Here is a 6,809-nt window from a genome sequence, read left to right on the forward strand (position 1 = left end):
TTCTTACCTTTACTTGCCACAAATTTTTGCCTCGGTTTTAGTTTAGGTTCAACTAACCCTTCTTCATCTCAAACAATAATTGCATTAAGCTGTTTCCTTGGGTTAGTTTCAGTATTACTCGGCAAGCTACCTTGTGGTCGTTCGGAAATCATCTTTGCCAACTGGCCTATTTGATTCTCGAGCCCTTGAATTGATGCTTGCTGATTTTTAAGTGCAGTTTTAGTATTCTGAAAATGAGTCACCGCTACTGAGGTAAATTTTGTCATCATCTCCTTAAGGTTCGGCTTTTTCTCTGGCTGGTAAGGTTGTTGTTGGAAGCCTGGAGGGGGTGATGGTCTTTGATTTCCTTGGCCTCCCTATGAGAAATTTGGGTGGTTCCTCCAACCTGCATTGTGAGTGTTACTATAAGGATTATTTTGAGATCGAGGATTATTACCCATATAGTTTAATTGCTCGTTCTCTATGTTGGGGCCATAGGGTGGATATTCTGAATTGTTTAATCCACCTCCACTTGCATCGCACTGCATTATTGTATGTACCTGCGTAGAACCAAGTAAACCATCAATTTTTCTATTCAAAAGTTCTACCTGATTGGAAAGCATAGCAACCGAATTGATGTTAAAAACGCTGGCTGCTTTTGTCAGCTTTGTCCTCATGACTTGCCACTGATAATTATTCAGTGACATCTTTTCTATGAACTCATAAGCCACTTCAGGTGTTTTGTTATTGATAGTTCCACCGGCAGCTGTGTCGATCATTTGTCTAGTCGAGGGATTTAACCCGTTATGGAAAGTTTGAACTTGTAGCCAAAGGGGTAATCCATGGTGAGGGCACCTTCTCAATAGATCTTTGTATCTCTCCCATGCATCATACAGTGTTTCTAAATCCATCAGCACAAAAAAAGAGATATCATTCTGTAATTTAGCCGTTTTAGCCGGCGGAAAATATTTAAGTACAAATTTTTCAGTCATTTGTTCCAAGTAGTGATTGATCCTCGTAGTAACGAGTTCAACCACTGTTTAGCTTTGTTCCTTAATGAGAATGGAAACAACCGAAGGCGAATGACATCTTCAGAAATGCCATTGATCTTAAAAGTGTCACAGAATTCCAGAAAATTTACTATGAGTATTTGGATCCTCGTCCTGCAAACCATCAAATTGAATAAACTGTTGTATCATTTGAATCGTATTAGGTTTCAGTTCAAAATTATTTGCAGCAACAGCAGGCCTAACTATACTCGATTCAGTTCTTGTTAATATAGGTTTAGCATAATCATACATAGTACGAGGAGCAGGATTCTGATCTATTGGGTTTGCAACAGCCACAGGAGGTAACAAATTATTTTGATTATCAGCCATCTCCTCGGTCGTGGTTTTAATATCGTCCTCTTACCCTTCCTCTATGTATCATAGGCTTCGCCTTATTTCTCTTTGGTTTCTACGAGCTGTGCTTTCGATCTCACTATCAAAAAGTAGAGGTCCTGACAGGTTTCTTCTAGTCATAAACTATAAAAACCTGCAAGAAGTAAACAAAAGAAAATTTTAGTAATTTAAGCAAAATTAAAAATAAAATTAAATTGCAATAAAAAAGGGGCTAAAGTAATAAAAATTTAGCGTTCATAATAACTTAGTCCCCGGCAACAGCGCCAAAAACTTGATGGTCGCTAAACTAACTAAAAATTTGACTAAAAGCAAGCGCACCTATCAAACAGTAGTATAGTTATGGTGAGACCGGAAATATCATATTCACGAGGACTAAAAATACTAGTAATTATTATCTTTTTATTATCTAGCCTAAAAATTTAGGGAATGTTTTATCTAAGACTAATTATCTAACTAACTAAAGTAGCGATAGAGATCAAAGTTGAAAATACTTTTGAAAAACCGATTGAGAAGACAATACGCAAGAAAGAATTCACCTAGACTTCACTTATTACCTTTGAATTAGACGATTTATTCACTTGACTTATTCCGTAGAAATATCTGATTTATGTTAATATTCCTTTCGAGACTAAAAACAACTGACTCTAGGTTGATTAATCGAAATCTCTTTTTAGATTCCCTTATTAGATTTAACTCTAATCCGGTAGATTTATGTCGTCCTATCTCTAGGATTGCATGCAACTCCGCTTAATTATGAATGGTCTACTCTTAAACAGGGACTTTTGTTCCATTGAATAAGCACATCAAAAACCTGAATTAATATCCTGGAATATTAAAGTAAGAATTAAAACTCACAATTAGGAATAAGAACAAGTATTTATCATATAAATCAAATAGTAATAAGATTTTTCTTAGGTTTCATCTCCCTTAGGTATTTAGGGAGTTTAGTTCATAATAATAATGGAAAACATCTCAAAGTATAGAAAACAATAAAACATAACTAGGAAATTGGATGGAAATCTTCAGTTTTGATGTAGATCTTGTCTCCGAGGTGATTCCGATGGCTGTCCTTGAGTATTTTCTGCCTTCAATGCTTCTCTCCCCTTTAATCCTCTTCTAGGGTGTTTATATAGGCTTTAGAATTCTTCAAAACCCTCAAAAATGGCCTTTTTTGAGTAGAACTAGCTTAGGCTCGACAGGGACACGGCCGTGTGCCAGGCCTGTGTGCAAGTGCTCAAGCCGTTTGTAATTCTGAATTGGTTTCTAGTTGATACGGCCATGACACACGGGCGTGTGGTCTACCCGTGTGTCTCACACAGGCGTGTGGTTTACCTGTGTAGAAGTGCCTAGGCCGTGTGAAACACTGATTTATGTCCATTTGGTCCGTTTTTGGCCCGTTTCTTGCTCTTTTCACTTTCCTATGCTCACTTGAGTATAAAACATGAATTTAAGGGATTAGGAGCATCAAATTCAATGAAATCAATAAAAAAATCATCCATAAATATGCCAAGCATGGGGTAAAAATATGTTTAAATTACGGTTTATCAGTAAGCATACATGGAGTGTTGTGATTATTGGGAAGCTGTCGAGGAAGACTATGAAGTGACTCCACTTCCCAACAATCCAACTATGGGCCAAATTAAAATGCACAAGGAGAGAACCACCAGGATGGCTAAGGCAAAGTCTTGTCTTTATGCTTCGGTTTCACCAGCCATATTTAATGAAATAATGGCTTTTGGATCAATAAAGGAGATATGGGACTATGTCAAAGCTGAGTATCAAGGAGATGAGAGGATCAAGAGCATGAAGGTGTTGAACTTGATCAGAGAATTCGAGAGTCTACAAACGAAGGAGTCTGAGTCAATCAAAGAATATTCAGACAAGCTGATAAATATTACCAATAAGGTAAGAGTTCTTGGGACTGATCTCTCTGATTCTAGGCTAGTGCAGAAGATACTTGTCTACATACTTGAGAAATATGAAGCAATTATTGCCTCTTTTGAGAACACTAAGGACTTCACTTAATTAAGAGTAGTGGAGTTGATCAATGCTTTACAAGCACAAGAGTAGAGGAGGCTAATGAGGCAGGAAGGAAGCATAAAAAGAAGCATTGAAGGAACATTGAAGGCTAAGTTGCAGGAAGGCAAAAAAGGGGGGAACAGAAGTGGAATGGGAAGAAGAGTGATTGCAATAATGGTTCAGAAGCTGTTGTAGAAGGTAATGGTACTGGAAATTTTCACAAATATTGTTCATGTAAGTTTTATGGAAAACAGAACCATCCTCATTTCAGGTGTTGGAGAAGGCCAAATATAAAGTGCTGAAAGTTTAACTCGATGGGGCACATTGAGAGGTTCTGTAAGGAATAAAAAAATCAGCAGCAAAGTGGAGCACATGCTGCAGTTAAAGAAGAAGAGGAACAACTATTTGTTGTCTCTTGCTTCTTATCAAGTACTCCATGTGAAAATTGGTTGGTTGATAGTGGTTGTACCAATCACATGACTTATGATGAGAAGCTATTTAAAGACCTTGACAGGTCATTGAAGTCGAAAGTAAGGATAGAAAATGGAGATCAGCTACCTTAAATATCTATATTTATTTCAAGTGTTTTACTGAGTTGGTGTGTAATGTGGGTTCCTATTTAAGTAATCAATTAAAGAAAGAAAAGTGCATGTGTTGAGTCGAGTGAAAGAAAACATAAAAAATGGTAAATACACTTGTAGTCACGTAGGTAAGTTTCTCGTTTTTTTTTCTTTTTTCACCTAACTATTAAAACTTAAAAATGGTCATTCAACTTGTCGAAACCTTCTTTTTAAAAGTGAAGGGTATATTGAAAACAGAAGTTGCCACCAACCTTTTTAGGTGTATTGGATCACCTTATAAAACATTTTGGTCTACGAAAATATGAGAAAACGGGCTCGGGAGTCGGTTACGTACAAGGAAGGGTTAGCACCCTCATAACGCCCAAAATTGGTACCAAATTGAATAGTTTTGTCTTAATGTCGAAAGTTTGAAAGAATTTAGAACTAAGATCTTCTTTTAAAATTGTAATAATCTGAGTAAATCAAGATTCCTTCGTTTTCAAAAGAATATAAACGTCACATCCAGCATGATTGGACACGATATTATTAAACTTTTGTAATTGAAATCATCTTGTAATTTTCAAAACTTATTTAGAAGGATATTTTAGGCACTTAGACAAACGGGAAATCGCAACCCAGTATGTTAGGGCACTACTTCCCCAATTCCTAAGTACCAAAAAAACATTGCCTTAATATTTCAATTCTTTTGGATCAAATAAAATATAAAAGTTTTTTTAAAGTGATGATGCACTCGACTTATTACAATGGATCAATATTAAACAAATTAACCTACATGATACCTACTTTTTCATTCCATGCAAATATAATATAAAAATAATAAATAATGATATACATTATACAATATACAATATAATATTAAACAAATTAACCTACATGATACCTACTTTTTCATTCCATGCACATATAATATAAAAATAATAAATAATGATATACATTATACAATATACATTATCACTTTATGCATATATAATTATAAATAACATAAACATAAACACATTATTATTTTATAAAAAAACAAAAATAGAAAAATAATGAATTTAACAATATAAATTACACATATATATAATAGTATTTCATGTGAATATAGTTTTTGAATAACAACATAAATAATCAATTCTCATACGAATATATAATAATAATAAAATAACATAAGGATAACAAATAATCTATGAGATAAAATTAGCATGTTAAAACAATACCTAATAAATACAAAAGGATAAAAATATTAAGCAATATATAAGTAAAAAAAATTTAAAAAAATATATTATATGATATAATAGCTTAATATACTTATAAAAATAATAATATGTTAAATTGGAACAAAATTTTATAGTAAATTTTAAATGTAGACATTAAATATATGATAACAAATATATGTGTTAGTTTATAATAATTTACAAATTTAATTTTATATACTAATAAATAATAAATAATGAAATAATATATATAATAAAAGGAAGATAATATAGGAAATAATATATAATAATATATGATATGTAATAAAATATATAAATAAAATATAATGAAATATAAATGATATGATAAATATCATATAAATAAGGATAATATATACTATTTTTATATATAATTTTTTTAAAAAATAATAAATTAAATATATATGAAAGGGGTTAAAATTGAATTTAATTAAAAATCTAGGGTTAATTTACAAATAAATAAAAATTCGGGCCTAATTGAAATGCGCACCAAGATTTGAGGGACTCAATGGGCAATTAGCCCTAACCCCAAAAACGATGTCTTCCCGAGATAGGCTTTATAATGGCCATTAGGACTCTGTTTTCCTCGATAGTCTGTTGGTATATTATGTGTATGTCAACTGCCTGTATTTTATTGTATGTGTATATATAAAAACGTAGTGTTACATTATTCTTTATTCGGGCTTTTATAGCCACTGAAAACAAATTTACAATCCTTGATTTTATTTTCTTGCCATATTTGCATTCGTCTCTGCTGTTCCTCTTTCCTTTTTTGCAGGTACCATTGAGGACCTCATGGCGAGGAGTGGGCTGGTGTTGATCCGTGCGCCGGTCACGGCGCGATACGGAGCCTGGAATCACGACACTGATGGAGGTGTCGATGAAGGTCACTGGAACGGCGCAAAAAGGGTGTGACGATTGGCGTGCCTGTGGCACGAATTCTGGAACCTTCCTCTAGCATTTGCGGCGCCTAGGGTTTCAGAAAGCCTAGGTCTTCCGTTCTCTGTCTATAGTTTGGGCCTCCTTGGGCTGTGCCCATTTGTGGGTTGGGTGTAACTAGGTATTGGGGTAGCTTAGGTATTCTGGTTTAAACCAGTTGGGCTACTGAGTTTCGGCTATCGGGCCTTTAGGCCTGTTTATTGTAAGTTGGAAATTAACATGGAATTTGATTTCCAGTTTATAAATTTAGTTTATCTTATTTCATGGGCCCGGGTAAATTTGGGCTATTACAGCTGCCCCTCTTTGCTTATTACTGTGTAACAGGAATAGAGCAAATATTATAAAAGGAAAAAATTTGCCCGGCCTGACCAAGTCTTGAAATCTTGATCCTCATCTTCCTCCAAGGTATTCTGATAGCTTCAAGCTTGCTTCACCATAACTCAGGAATGTCAAATCTGCTATCTTTGATCTGCTCTCTGACAATATGGAGATGCCAAACCTACTATCTTTGATCTGCTTTCTGACAATACAGAGACGCCAAATCTATTATCTTCGATCTGGTCTCTGACAATTCAGAGATGCCAAATCTGCCATCTTTGATCTGCTCTCTGACAATACAGAGATGCCAAATCTGCCATCTTTGATCTGCTCTCTGACAATACAGAGATGCCAAA

At 34.4% G+C, this 6,809-nt stretch overlaps 1 non-coding gene across 1 annotated transcript; it reads left to right on the top strand.

Moving 5' to 3' along the window:
• The first annotated feature begins 816 nt into the window (after positions 1–816).
• LOC128283059 (small nucleolar RNA R71) lies at positions 817–922 on the top strand. Its single transcript, XR_008273400.1, has one exon. It is a non-coding gene; the product is annotated as a small nucleolar RNA R71 (small nucleolar RNA).
• Positions 923–6,809: the final 5,887 nt, after the last annotated feature.

This window comes from Gossypium arboreum, chromosome 10 (genome assembly GCF_025698485.1).
Source record: "Gossypium arboreum isolate Shixiya-1 chromosome 10, ASM2569848v2, whole genome shotgun sequence".
NCBI classification, from domain to species: Eukaryota; Viridiplantae; Streptophyta; class Magnoliopsida; order Malvales; family Malvaceae; genus Gossypium; species Gossypium arboreum.